Source organism: Macrobrachium rosenbergii, chromosome 25 (genome assembly GCF_040412425.1).
Source record: "Macrobrachium rosenbergii isolate ZJJX-2024 chromosome 25, ASM4041242v1, whole genome shotgun sequence".
Lineage (NCBI taxonomy): Eukaryota > Metazoa > Arthropoda > Malacostraca > Decapoda > Palaemonidae > Macrobrachium > Macrobrachium rosenbergii.
Genome location: NC_089765.1, coordinates 44,510,147 through 44,525,885, shown reverse-complemented (window position 1 = coordinate 44,525,885; position 15,739 = coordinate 44,510,147). Strand labels below are relative to the sequence as shown.

Here is a 15,739-nt window from a genome sequence, read left to right as displayed (position 1 = left end):
GTCTCTTCCCCGAGATCGTTATACTAATAAATCAGTTTCATGATCTCAACATAAGTCCTCTGTAGTTAGAGGGTGTCCATGTTCTTGGGGAAAGGGACCCTCAAGTCCTTCCAGGTCATGGTCCTACCAGGCCACTCTCTCAGCAGGAGAGATTCCCCCCCCCCACATGAACAAACAGAGACAGCCTGCAAGTAGTTGTCCTGGTCCTCTGCCCCTTCCCCCCACAGACTCTCCATTGACAAAGCATTAGGAGAACGTGAAGGATTAACCTCTCCCTGAGGAGAGGTAGCAACGAGAGGCAGTTTCATTGGAGGAAGAAAGGAACTTGATGGGTTGGCAACCTTTGGTGTCACTAGGGGTATGTAACCCTCCAACGACGTGCGGGAAGCCTTCCTCTTATATTTCCTCTTCTGATCAAACTGCACCCTATGCTCCACAGGCAAGTCACAACACTCCACACATGGGCTACTCTAATTACTTTCATGGCTACGGCACTGTGTGCACAATGAGTGCAGATCAATCTCAAAGGGGAGAGGAAACACTTGCAAGGAATGTTCCCTGTGCCTGAGAAATGCCTCATGGCACGAGGCTTCCTCTCCTTAGGCTGTGATGAATCATGGGTCTGCATATCACCAACAATATACAGTCACAGTAACACACAAAAAAGACAAATATCACACAAAGAAACGATCACACAGAAAAACCAGGACTGCAGTGGCGAGTTGAAGGAAAACTGGTTTGGTGGGCAGAGGTGAGCATGATGTGTGCTTCTCATCTGACAGCCAGAAGGTAAGTGGATGTATTGCAAGACAGAAGGGTGGGACTGCCCACCCTACCGCTGGTAGTTGACTACCCAACAACCTTTGTAAGAATTGAATGGCCGGTTTCCAGCTGCACTGAAGGTAATTCCATATGTAAAGACTGAGGGTTTGTATTCGTGTAGGAACAACTAACACTTGTACTATACTAAATAGTTAACTCTCTCCTATTTCAACAAGTCAAAGGATGTAAGATTATAATCTCTATAACCCAACGTATGACTCCAACATTTATGCCAATAGGATCATTTTTCTGCTTCATCTCTACCATTAATAATAACCATTATATTCTGCACCTTAGTACAAATTTGATTATTAAACATGTAGTTGTTTCTCAAGTTAAAGGGTACTTCTGGAATTGCAGTTATGAGATTGATGTCCATTCAATTTCTCCCATTTATATTTTGGAAGTCATAGATGCTCTCCTGAAAAGGTAAGGAAGAAGTTATTGATGTGTCAAATTGGGAACTTCTGGCTTACAAGGAATTAAAATAAAAGATATTCTGTTATAACATGTCCCTAGCATCCTATACCTAGGCCACTTTTACTAAGGGCACAAATTGAACAGGTCTTTATTATACTACTGAATATCTCTAGTTTTCATAAAGGCATCTTAGTTAATTTTCATTAGTCATGATAAATCTTGAAATTTCATTTAGTCATAAATTTTGAAATTTCATTTAGCCATAAATTTTAAAATGTCATTTACAGTAGCCATAAATTTTGAAATTTCATTTAGTTGTAATAAATTTTTAAGTAATTAAAGACTGCATCATACTACAAAGTAGTTAACTAAAAAGAAGTGATAGGGCTTCTTAGTGTAAGTTTAAAGAGGAAATTATAATAAATACCATCATAGTTATAAGCTACATTCCAAGTACAGTAAAACCAAAACACCCAAACCTGTAGTTTTGGCTCCATCTGAACATCAGTTTCTATCCCAACCAACACATTTTCCCAGACATCCCAGTTTACGTTCATTAAACAATTACCTTTGTTAATGTGCTACAAAATTCTTTCGGATTATTTTCTTCTAATTCAATAATAATTTCCTTCAAGAACTTTCAAGCCGTATATCACCTACAAAAGTGAAAAACAAGTTCACTGAATAATGGAAAATTGAGGTCTCTTGGCAGGCATCTTATCAAACAAGGATATAATTAGCTATAATCAGACTTCAAGCATCCTATACACATGTCTCTCTTACTAACAGGAACACAGATGGATTCTTCTGCCAAAGCTGAAGTGGGCAGTACCTATCAAACACTTCTCTATCCCACTCCAATTAACCTTATCAGCAATTGTTAATGTTACAACAGTTGGTCTATATTGTGAATGAATTACTATTATTATAACGTCCACCACAGTGGTTACTGAATTAGCCTTTCCAATTGGAGAACCGAGTCTGAACCCACAGGAGAGAACCTTGTTGCTGTTTCCTGAAAAATCCATTGCCCTTCTGACTTATAAAGTGAACTAGGTACCTAGTGATTAGTCAACTGTAGCTGATCACGATCAAGATAGAAACAGCATGGGACTAGCAACCTTATCTCATCAAGAGAAGCCACATAATTAAGGTTAACACCCTCTGAAGCCAACTAATCTAAAAGGAAAATGAGTAGGGTTAAAAGAATTACTTAGACCTGAATATAACCTGGTTAAGTCTCTCATTCTCTTAACATGATGCCTGATTATTTTAGCAAACACATTTTTCTGTAAAGGCTATTCTAAGAGCTGATTGTGGTGACAATCCATAAACTCGACTTGTAAGCACCTTTCTTCTGTCTCTCATTGTCATTCATTCCCTGTTCCCTGTTTAAACTTTAAGCAGCATAATTCCATCCTGTCTCCCTCCCAATAAGGATTATTTTGAGAGAGGGAGAGAGAGAGAGCATCAAACCTCTTCTGAGTTTATAGAAACTTTCAATTTTAACATATCATTTCTAACTAAATGTTCCTCAAAAGATTAATCAAATAAAAGAACTGATAACTTCAATCATCCTAAAATGCTTTGTCCGGTATCTCAAGATTAATTCCCAAGAACCCAACCATACCAAAACAAGAAAAAAAGCACTGAGTTGAAATGTCCAGATGTCTTAGACATCTGGACATTTCAACTTAGTGCTTTGTCTTAAGGAATTATGGTCATTATTAATGGCCATCAACCTGCCTTCTCTGAGAGTTCCAAATCTATTAGTAATAAGTCTACCTTACACACCTGACCATTTCTTAATGCATAGGACTATGGGTACTCCTACGCACCCATTTTATCCATGGGTAACTATTCTGCATCAGACTGTTATATGCTTTTCAAGTGTCAAAAAATTACTATAACTTCAAGAAAGACTAAATTTAGAATATTTCAAAGCTTCCTACCTAGACTTACTAAATATATGAGATACATGCTCTAGATCCTGAAACTGATGCACTATCACGTATATTATTGTGGATATTTCAAGATATATAAGGTTTTTGTTATATAAGAACTATGAACTACAGTCTTATTACTGTACACACAGTAAATCTTGGAGATTCAAATGGCTGTGATAATGAAATGTTTTATATAATCAAGGATACTACAAAAACAACCTACTTCTACAATTCTGGCTTTTTATCTGAAACTGTACTGGGATTCTTCTCTCAGGTTTGGGAAGGAATCTGGCCAAATTTCTGTTCCAAATCTGCTTTTGAAATCACCAGTAATGGAGCTTAACAAATATACCTCCATATCTGAGTTACAATTCGATGCCCCACTAAGTTCACTGACTGAAGATCACCAGGACTGGGATCTATTGGAGTCCCGTGTATCTCTGGTGACACAGGTGTCTGAGAGAATCATGCACCTCTGGCAACACTCGTATCCACAGAATCCATGCGCCTGTAAATGCCATGGCACAGGGTTCCATAGAACCCCGTATAACAGTTGCTACCGATACACAGAGGTCCGAGGAGCCCTGTCAGCAGTGGAAGGTTCTTCACCAGCCTGGGAAAGTGACTTCTGGGGAATGGTGTCTGAAGCATGGGTGTCCCTGGAGACCCATGCTTCTGTTGCTCTTGCGGCATGGGGTTCCGAAGACTTCCGTACCACGTTTCCCGCGTCCATAGATGGGATAGCAACTAAGAGATCCCTTGCCTCTTCCAAGGCTTCAACATTACTCCATGGGTTTTGGGAGATGTTTCTACCAACGACCATGTAAGTGGAACAATGGAACAGTATACTGACAGCTTCTGTTGTGTTGATCTATTGTTGGAAGGCTCCAAAGATTGGAAATCTTGTGTAAGGGCCAAAACCCTCCCACCTGTCACTGGTGATGAGCTTAACTGCCATTACGTTCCGATTCCCTGGAATGTACCTGGCTAACAGCTCTGCCAAGTGTGCAGCCACCCACTCATACACTTGCACCGTCAACATGTAGAGTTGGAGGGAAACCAGTCCCCCCCCCTTTCACCCAGTTTGTTGACAGAAGTTACTCTTGTGTGAAGGGAATACTGACACTCATCCGTACCACAGAGTAGCTTACCAAGATCCTGAGCCTCTCAGAGAGCTATGGAAGCTGTCTTGAGTTTCAGGATATTGATATGAAGATGTTTGCCGTGCTTTTTCCCTTCACCTGAAAGCAGCAACTCTTCCAGATGTGCGCTTCTTCCCTCGGTCGATGTACCTGAGAACAAGGTCATGAGGGAGGGGGAGTGTAAGAGACACTCCCACAAAGTTCCTGTCATCTAGTCACCAGGCTAGTTCCCAATTCATTTCTCTCCCAGAGAGATGGAAAGGAATAGGGAGTCCCTTATCAGAGACAAGAATTCCTGCATTCTTCACTGAAGTGATTCGGAAATATGTATCCTAACGATTACTAAGAGTACAGTCTTCAGCAACGCCCACACCTCACAACGTGCCCCAGTCTTCTTCGAGGCTGTGGTCTCCTGGCAAGAACATTGTGTGGGGGAACTCCTCAATGCTTCTTCAGTGCTCTTACCCTTGAATTGGAAGCACCTAAACAGGACCCTGGCCAAGTACTTAAATAGTGCTGGCAGGGGGTGAAGAAGCACCTCCATGCTCGATCACTTTCTCTCTTGCAGTGCCTGAACCAGACTGGGGAGCAGACTCCCCAGTACTGGTGGTTTGGGGAACTCGAGGTTTTGACAAAACCCAGATACCGGGGTGACTCAATCTTGCTTGGAGGTCTGAGCACTCAAAGCTCCCAAGTCACTTCCAGGACGATCACTGGTAGTAACTTCCACCCATGTGTCCAAAGAGAGACAGGAAGAAGTAGGCACATCACCAGTCTTGAAAGGTAACTTCCTAGAACTGGTTTCAAGTGTGCGGGTCTTGGAGACCCGTGTGCTCAAGGCTCCTGAATCAAGAGGCCTAGGTGAGGTCCGTGATGTGGCAGGGTGCTGTCCCAAAGAGAGCGCATGGGTTCATGGGTTCACATGAACGTATGCGGAGGCTGTCGCCAGGTGAGCGGACCTGTTTACACAAACACGAACGGGGGCTGACCGGGGAGAGCGATCGCATACTCCCAGGCGTAAACTCAGGCTGTCCTCACGACATGCTCCAGTCTTCTTCGAGGCCATGGCCTCCTGATGAGAAGAAGACTGTGTGGGGGACCTCCTCAAAACTTCTCCAAGTGCTCAGACCCTTGAGTCAGATACACCAGATACACCTGGGTGGGACCCTGGCCGAGTACTCAAGCAAGCACTGGCAGGGGGTGAAGAAGCACCTGCATGCTTAGTCACCTTCTCTCTGAACCAGACCGTGGAGCTGACCCCCGGTGCTGGCGGTGGTGACTTGAGGTTTTGGCAAAACCCGAATACCTAGAGTAACCCAGTCCTGCTTGGAGGTCTGAGCACTTGAAGCTCCCGAATAACGTGCAGAATGATCATCGGTAGCTTCCTCTATCTGTGTCCAAAGAGACACGGGAAGAGGTTGGCACTACACCAGTCCTGGAGGGTACTCGAAGCTCCCAAGTCATTGGGTCTCGGTGAGACCTGCGACATGGCCTGAGTCCAGAGACTGGGGAGAGCCAATGAAAATCTCTCTGCCTCCCCTGTGGAGGGAGGCAGCCCCTTGGAAGCCCCATGACGGGACTTTTGCGGGAGGGGTTGTGGGGAGAGAGAGAGAAGCAACCTTCTTCTTCCTCTGCTGGTGGGCTTTGGAAGAAGAAGGTGAGGAGGTGGTAGCAGATGAAGAAGATGATGACAACAACACCTTGCGACTCCTCCTCTTCGACTTCTTCTGAGACATCTTCTTCAGGAGTGCCTGAAGAAGCTGGCCCCCAGTGGAGGGGGGGAGCAGAAGGTACAGCATCAGGCACAGCAGAAGGGACAGTTACCATGGGGTAAACTCAAGCAGGAGCATGTGAAGACGTATGGTCAATGACAGCAGGGGTAGTCAAAGGCGGAGCATGCGTAGGTATACTGGCAATCATCGTAACTGTCGTAGAAGTGGCGGTTACCGTAGCATGAGCCACTGGGGCATCATAGGGGTACGAGAAGATCTCAGGTGACTCAAAAGGCCTTGCACAGAAGGAATGCCTGAGAGGCCTAGAGAGAGCTACATCTCCCAGAGTTCCCGTCTCACCTGAAGAGGCAAAAGTCAGGTCAGGGGCAGCAGTCTCCTCCTCCTCCGAAAGGGATACCTCCCCCTCAGAGTGAATGGAAACTACCTCAGAGTTCGTCGTGATCGCCTGGCTCCCAATGCCGACTTCCACTTGACGAAGCAAGTGAGGATGACGAAGGGGAGATCACTCCCGTAGGAGTGACAGAAAGGTGGGGAAACTTCGCAGGAGGAAGGAAAGTGGAAGAAGGGTTGGCAACCAACAGTGTTGTTGGCGGCGTATTACCCCCAGACGACACCTTGAAAGCCTTCTTCTTATATTTCCTCCTTTGCAAAAACTTCACCCACTGCACAGGCGACCAATGACGACACTCATCACACAGAGTTCTGGTTACAGTCATGCCCCCTGCACCTAATGCAGAGGACTTGAGGGTCAACATCAATGGAAGAGCGGTAATGGGTACATGGTTTAGAAGCAGTGCTGGGGCATACCTGCTGGGCACTGCCTTCTGCATAGGCTTGGATGATTCATGGGTTTGCACTGGAAAAGAATATCAACGACACAAACACGATCACTGTAATACAGCAAAAAACAAACGGCAAGTGGGGCAGAGAGTAGTAGATAGCAACGTATCGCACAGTAGCCAAAAGCAAAGTGAATGCTTACAGTTTACTATCTGGGCGGGGGGGACTCCCGCCAGTCGGAAAGTAGTTAACCATCTAACCACCTTGTTTGAAAGTTAAACGGCCGTTTCCAGCTGCACTGAAGCATATTCCTTCAGTATAGACTGACGGTTTGCATATTTGCGTATGAACAAAGTTTGTTTATTGCATCTTAACAATGCCAATTCACGGCCTTACGCTTTTTAAGCCAATAAATTAAGAGTTTTAACTAACTTAATTTTTTTTCCAAACCAATCTTAAGACTGTAATAGTTTACATGCTTATAAACTGCTAAAAATATTGCAAACAGGCTGATAAAATTGTTACTTTTTTTACATTTTTCTTGTTGTTGAAAACTTCTAATGTTTTTATATCACAGGAGACTTAAACTTCAGCCCTGCAACCTTGATGCACTCTTATTAACATGACAATAATTCAAGATGCTGTATACCGATTTTGGTCCAACCTGTCAGTGCAATTACCCCCACCTTATAGAGTTTTCACTTTGTGAAACTAAAAAAACAAACGATCTAAAAAGTTATCATAATAATGTAGGATACTTATGCTCATATAACAGGTTTTTATCAAAACTAATTATGTCAAATCTTATGATGTAGTAATTAGCTTTCTGTGCTGTACAACTTACTTATAAAATAATACAAAAATTCTTATAAACCTTTAAAAGCAGACAACTGAAACCACTACTGTAATAAACTTTTATAAATACCTTTGCAATGAGCCTGATGTTTGTGCTTCACAAAGCCCCATTTACAGATGCAAATATGATGCAAATATTAACTTAACTTTCTGCAGCTTATTCCAAATAACTGGGTCATTACTGTACTTCACTTCAGTGTTTGTTAACTGTGATGTAACATCAGTGGATCTGTAGGGAAATTCATTATACTTAATTGACTCTGGAAACCAATCACATTCTCATTTTGAACACATTACATACATTGGGTACTTGATGTAACGTAACAAATTCGATTCAAGATAAAACATTTAATCTAAAACAGCAGGCTTTAGGTAACCCACATTTTTCCTACATATGCAACCCTGAGTCTTCTGCATAGGAGTGTTCCTTGACGCTAAGAAGTACTGTTATATAAAATATGGGGCTCTGTATATTTCCCAAGAACAAATGTTATTCAGGAGGACAGAATCAAACTACAGTACAATCAGATTGTAAATATGTTTTATAGGAATACCGTACTTTTGAAAATAAGGGTTTTACATAATCTAGTCTTTTTTTTAATTGTCTAATTCCTAGAAAGGTGGAGTTCTTCATCAAATAGTTTTATTCTTTTTTTTGCAAAGTTTAGCTTTTAGCTATACTATTCATGCTGAATGAAATTATTCTCATTACCTTAAATAATTTCGAAGTCCATTATCTCAAACAGTGTACAGTCTCAACCTAAGTTATCTTGTTTGAATGTGTTTCCTTGAACATTTATTAAATCCATTTCAGAAGAAAATTAGTACTTTTAGACACTGGACCCTCCCTATACCCTATACCCTACAATTATGGGGGACCACAGTGGGAAAGAGGGGTTTTAAGGTATCCACCTTAAAATACAAAGTTGTAATTTAACCTAACCTTGGGTGCTAGGTCTTTACCCTGCCACCACCTAACCTAACCTAAGGCACTGTAAAATTAGTAGGGTTGCAACCTAACCCAGCTATATGTAACCCATCCTAACCTAGGATACCAGGGCATTATCAAGACTTGGGGGGAACTCCCTGGTACCCCTCCCCCAACTACCATAATCTAAGTCACCAGGTCCTTCCTTCCTAACCTAGAGCCTAACATCACTAAAATGTTCAGTAAACTTTAATCTAATCAGAACTTACAGAAGCATCATGGAACGGCATAAGAATTTTTGGCTTAACACCAGGAACCCAGTGGGTCATCCAACGAAATATTTGAATACATCCTGGTAGGTCACTCTTTGTATTTCCCCCCACCCCAGAGACCTCAATTCTTCACAGTAGTCCTACACAATTGAAGGATATACCAGGGGTTTCAGTATCTTTTAAACTACTAATTTGTTACTGAAATGAAAGTCAAAAATGTTCAAACTCAATCAAAATAATCCAAAGAACAACAGGTACATATCTGTACCAAGGGAATCATGACTTCAAAGTGGAGCTGGGTTCTTCGAGCAATGCCTGAATACCAAATTCCCACTTAATTGGTGAACTTTGAAAACAGGCCTATGAACCAGTAGGTTTCAGCATTGTCCATATACCCACATTTCGAAATGAAAATGATTAAAGATACTCAAAATGGGCTGGCCATCCTTACCTACAATGCACACACAAGAAAATCCAATTAGGTGCACCCTATTGTAAACAAAGGAATTTGGAAAAGTGGATAACCACATTTGCCAGCATGTTTCTCAGTAAATTTACAATAGATTTCTCAAAATACTCCCATATAAAAAACTGGTATCTAAGTATAAAATAATACAGTATACTAAATTTCAGAATAATACTGTTCCTTCTACCAAATATGTTCCACAGTTATTCTGAATTCAAGCTAGTAGTGCTAATAATTGCCTGCTATGGCTCCACCAAGCAACACTGCCCATGGTTTATGCGAGCTTATGACACCTGATACAACTTTCCCTCTCTACCAACACCACAACATGACACTCTTACTTCACCTGTCTCCTATGGATTCTAGTGCTGCTAACCTCGGTGCTGTTAAACTTGTAACACTGAAAATATCTACTGTGTAACCATTTACGTACAGTACCTAGTATCAGTAAGTATATCTTAGTTTAACCAGTCCACTGAGCTGATTAACAGCTCTCCTAGGGCTGGCCCGAAGGATTAGACCTATTTGGTGTGGCTAAGAACCAATTGGTTACCTAGCAATAGGGCCTACAGCTTATTGTGGAATCCGAACCACATCATAGCGAGAAATCAATTTCTATCACTAAAAATAAATTTCTCTAATTCTTCATTGGGTAGGGTAGCCTAACCTAAGAATAAAATACAGGCATGCTTACCTAATGGTGAATCTTTGGCTACAGGAAACAGCCTACGCTATCAAAAACAATTTTACTATAGAGTAGGTCATTTAATAGCTTGAAATTTCGCTATGAAATGACCTTAACACTTAGGGGATGATACGGTAGCCTCTTAAGCAACTACCATATGGCCGATTGGGAGTCAATACTTGGCGACACTTTTACCAGGTTTTTTATATATCACTTTAATCTAGCCAACATATTCATTAATGAACAAATAATGTACCGGGAAGGGGCCTGATATCTGTATAATGAAGAAGAATAATTACTTACCCAGAAAATAATGAGATGAAGTTGGAGTAAAGAGATCATCATCAAGTCACATGACGGGTTCCATTGCTAACCCGACGGCTCTGGATAATATTTCACATGATTTCTCGATAGTTTTTGCGTATTTGAAGGACCTGATAGTATCCTCAGTAAATAGCCTACCATAGTTTTTATCTGTCGTCATTTCCAAGTCATAGCTGAAATTAGATATAAATTTCAATAGAACGAGACGTTAACTTAAAACCCCTTTCTTTATGGACAGATGATATATCAACACTCAAAATATATTTAAATAAACCGTAAAGTGACCCTGTAATGAACAAAGTATACATATTGCATAATGCTCAACAAACCAGAAGTTTCACTACCGAAAAATTACTTACTATTCGTAGTTAGATTTTGTTGTCTATTTGGTAGACGTAGGTGAGCCTAAATGAAATCAAACATACGGGAACTGTCACAATAGAACAGACAAGAATTGTGTCTATAAATGTTCCCTATCAGCTATATTATACTACAATTTCGTTTTTAAGCATTGATATTTAGTTATTAACACTATCATTTTCATAACGTTTTCGTATTTAACTTGAGGGTCTTGACAAGTCTGAACATCGATACTATGGACATCTATTGAGAGTTTAACCAACTATAAAAAAATAAAGTACCTGAAAATTTTTCTTTACTCGAGATTTAACCCTTCGACTTTCCAAAAGATATTAAAACATCCATCAAAGTGATGTAAGATATATTTTGCGAATACGTTATTGTTTCTTAAGTCCCAAATTTTATCCAATATTTTCACAAAAATTACTAAAATTAAAAATTACACGATGACTACTTCATTTACACCCTTATTCAAATATATAACTATTGTGTATGCTTCAAAAACTGCCAAGCAGAAATGATTTTTTTATTGCAGTTCAAGAAATATAAGTAAATTAATCCCTGCAATACGCTTTCAGAAGTCAAAATTACTAATAACGACGTGCGCTACTTAAAAAGGTTACTCTTAAAAGTGTCTAAACATGTTTGGTAACGTTACAGAAGCAGTATGACGAATGGCAAAGTTGTGTACGGATAACAGTAAAACACTACGTAGGCTAGTTTTAAAATTATCGTTTAACAGATAATATTAAGAAATGTTATCACACAAAAATGTATATTAAGAATAAAGTACTGAAAAGGTTAGAATTTCCCAAATATAAAATTTAGGGGAGCTTTTGTTAAGTCGTTTTGTAAAGCAAGTTGCAGACATCGTTCGAAACGGGAAACCGAACTAAAAAGTAAACACAATAACATTGAAATCATCCATTGAAAATGAAGTCAACTTGAACTGAATGGATATCAAATAGGTATTAAATTATATCTTTATATACATAAATGACTCAGGATTAGATTATTTGTAAACTTTTTACCTAAAATAATTGTATTCACAGTAACTGGCAATGACTTGCAAATACCTCAAGATATAATTAAGATTTTATGAGTGCTATGAGAAATTTCTCTCTATTCAAGGTATATTATTAATTATGGAATAAATAATGACTCATTGACTATTATATATACTGTAAATAAAGAAAATTACAGAAATTACTTGGAGAATTATTATAAAACGGTAACTAGAAACTCAGAAAATCCCTAACTTGTGTGCTTTTGTTATAAGGTACTTAGCAGTTGGAATCTTTCTAGCTCAAGTATATTAATGTCAAAATTTACAAAATTTGCGATATGATGATGAACATTTTTTATTTATATCTTTTCAAGGTTTTATATTATTTGCTTATTCTTTATTTTAGTCCCGTTTTCCTATAGAAAATTCGTCTACTCTGGTCAGCGGGTGATTTTCAGAAAAGGACTATTGTCTTTTTTCTTCAAAAAAATCTATATTAAATTTACATTTCTATTTTTTCACTATACAAAATATTGATATCTGATTATTAATGGTATTGCCAATAATACCAATTATGTTGAAAATTAAACATTCTGCGAGATGTGCAAAGACGGGGTTTGGCAACACAAACACAGCTGAATCACCGAGAAGAATATGAACGTTTAACTTTTGAAAAAAAAAAAAAATCAGTTGAATTTGCAAAAACTGTTGCTAAATAAATTCTATGAAAGTAGCCACATGAATGTTTTAATACATAAAAAAGATGCATACATACAGTACATACACACATACACTAATATCAAAATGAAACAAATTGCATCTTGTCAGTGTCTTTGGAGACTATCAAGATCTGGCAGAACATCTGTTGGGCTGGGTAGCCGTAGGCCTAGCAACTCCATCCCAGAATGACTAACTGGAAGGCTAACACCTTCTGGAGACATCTCTTAAAAGGGATAAAGGTCCAGTAGTTAGCTGTGCAACCTAAACAACGTTATATTTGAAAGTACCTGAAATGTGTTGAAGTACAAATGTTACACACCTCATGGCAAAGAAGGGTTGCGGATCTCTTGGTGGAGAAAATACAATCTAATTAGTTACTGAGCATTTCGTCCTAAGGCCGATATTGGCAATCACAGTTTTCAGTTCTTTAGGATGCCAGTAAAAGAAAACAATAGCAATAGCATAGTGCTGCTCTGTGTGGTAAGTAAATTACCAACTGGCTTGAGCACAGAATCTGCAACACCGTTCCTTGTATTGATATTGCAGACAACCTGGAGAAAAAAATAAAAAAGAAAGCCTGGGGGCTTAAATGTGCGCAGTTGTGGTACAATATTGATTAATGAGACAGTTGGATGTTTTCAAATAAAATTTCGACACTAGCCATTTTTTATAAATGTTGAAAAATTATTATTATCATAGTAGAGTCACTGGCTTTTTCATATTCACAAATTTTAAGTTGCGAACATTAATAAAAAAATTCACTATACCTTGGGAATAACTTACACCAAAAGGTAACTGAATCTGATTAGTTCTGCACCGGCCATGATCAGAACTTGGGCCGTTGATATAGAAACAGTAACACACAGCGACTTTGACCACTGGGCTATCCTGACCGGCGTTGAAGCCCTAATCAGCAGTAAACCCTTTAGGTGTGATTTATTTTGTGGCTTCAAATAACCTATGTGAATACAAAAAATGTCAATGTCTACTATATCAGCATTTTCTTTATTTCAGTTTTCAAGCAGAGAAAACATAAAATATACCCAAAGTAGCATGAGTCTTTAAAGGGAGAGATAAATCCACAGTTACGTATCTGTACCAATATATTAGAAATATAGCCAAACAGAGAGCTTTGGAGAACATGTACTGTTCCCCTTTTCAATACATGTTTCCCTTTTCAGTCTCGAAAGATTTAAAAAAAAGGAGTCGTACAGATTCTCGAAAGCTCTCTGTTAGGCTTTATTTTAAATAGATTTGTACAGATACATAATTGTGGATTTGTTTCTCCATTTCAAGACTCGTGGTAATATGAGTATTTTTTTTAAATGTTTTCTTTGCTTGAAAACTGACAAAGAAAACGCACATATCGTAGTGGGACCATAGACATCTTTCATATTCACAAAGGCCTATTTGAAACCACAAATAGCCTACACTCAAAGGGTTTACTACTGTGATAAGTGCTTCTACGCCGGCCAAGATAGCAGGGTGGTCACAGTCACTTTCTAAAATTGTCTCTAAACGTAAAATTACCATTTTCTGAGTAAAAGGGATGTACAGATTATCCGAAGTTTTGTGATAATTTTTCGCTCAAAAAATCCGTGAAGGAAATTATCTCTAAATCTCTCTGAAACATTATTTAGAGATTTTTTGAGTAATAATACCTTTAGGATACGTTTTTCCGGATATTAAACTGTCCGAAAATGCCAAGAACTAATTTTCGGTAAGTACTTAAAATTAGACTACTGGTGCGCCTCTTAAAAGGGATTTTGCTCATCCACACGTGGATGGAATGAGGTTACAGGGATGACGGGCTACTGAGCCGAGTGGATGATTATTGGATGTCTGGATGATTAGCTAATCGTATTGAGAGTAATCTTTTACCCACTGGTTGGTACGGCCTAATCACTGGCACTATCGAACCCCGATAATTCGAAATTTGGAAATCTCTCTCTCTCTCATATATACACACATATATATATATATATATATATATATATATATATATATATATATATATATATATATATATATAAAGTAATTAATTCAAAACCCTGAATTATCATCTCTCTCGTAATATGTATTTTTGAAAAGAAGTTAAGTTTATTACTATTATTATTATTATTATTATTATTATTATTATTATTATTATTATTATTATTATTATTATTATTATTATTATTATTATTATTATTATTATTATTTCTCAATTCCGCACAAACTCAAACATACAAACATGTACGAAGAGAAATACATCCCAGTACACGATCTTTTCATTGACTGGTAATTTTGAGGGGTGAAATTGTATTCTTCCGGGCCAAGTCAAGTGGTCCTAAATTTCGGCTGTCGTTGAGTTAACTGGCCGCTCAGATACATCTTCCGGTCGTAAATCTCTCTCTCTCTCTCTCTCTCTCTCTCTCTGATCTGTTAGAGTCAGTCTGCTTTTCACTCTTCATTTTTTCTTATTGTACGTAAATCTCTCTCTCTCTCTCTCTCTCTCTCTCTCTCTCTCTCTCTCTCTCTCTCTCTCTCTCTCTCTCTCTCTCTGATCTATTTAGGTCTTCTCAGTTTTCTCCTCTCTCTCTTTCTCTCTGATCTGTTTAGGTCCTCTCTCTCTCTCTCTCTCTCTCTCTCTCTCTCTCTCTCTCTCTCTCTCTCCTCTCACAGCGACGTAAATTAACGACGAAGTGAATCCCTCCGTCGTCCTCCCACCCATGCAAGGGGTACCATAAGCTCTTAATAAATCTGTGCTTAAATGACGCCAGTCACGAACGAGAGGATTTCTAAGTATAAACCTCTTTGTGTTTGTATGCACATGTGTATATATGCTTTCTGTGTGTGTTTATGTGTATGTGTGTACTTGTCTCAGCATGATGATAATATGATACTGTGAATCTGCCCGTGAAAACAAATATTTTTTATGTGCATGTTTTTCTTGCTACGTTGCAAATTACTTGCATATGTATGATCTTTATGCACAGATATGTATGCATGTTCAAGGTTCCTTTACCTGTGGTTGCGTGTTTTTTCTGTATATATTTTTCAACGTTATTATTTTGACCTAACTATAATTTTATACAACCGTGTATACATACGGGCTTCTGTGTGTGCTTATATGCAATCACGTATATGTACCGTCTCTGCATACAAGCGCATCTTTGAAGTGGGTTTTTTATTAGCCTAACCCATGCTTCCGAAATAGGGCCAGTTATCATGGAAAACAAAAGGAGTGAGGTAATTCCACAGCTTGATTGTAAATGGACAGGGACAGCCACTAGACTTG

At 39.0% G+C, this 15,739-nt stretch overlaps 1 long non-coding RNA gene across 1 annotated transcript; it reads right to left on the bottom strand.

The window, feature by feature from the left end:
• Nucleotides 1–980: 980 nt before the first annotated feature.
• On the bottom strand, nt 981–10,546 carry LOC136852623 (uncharacterized). The gene is made up of 3 exons (XR_010857202.1): nt 10,353–10,546; nt 7,769–7,927; nt 981–1,243 (listed from the first exon to the last, which is right to left on the bottom strand). It is a non-coding gene; the product is annotated as an uncharacterized lncRNA (long non-coding RNA).
• Between the last annotated feature and the right edge of the window lie 5,193 nt (nt 10,547–15,739).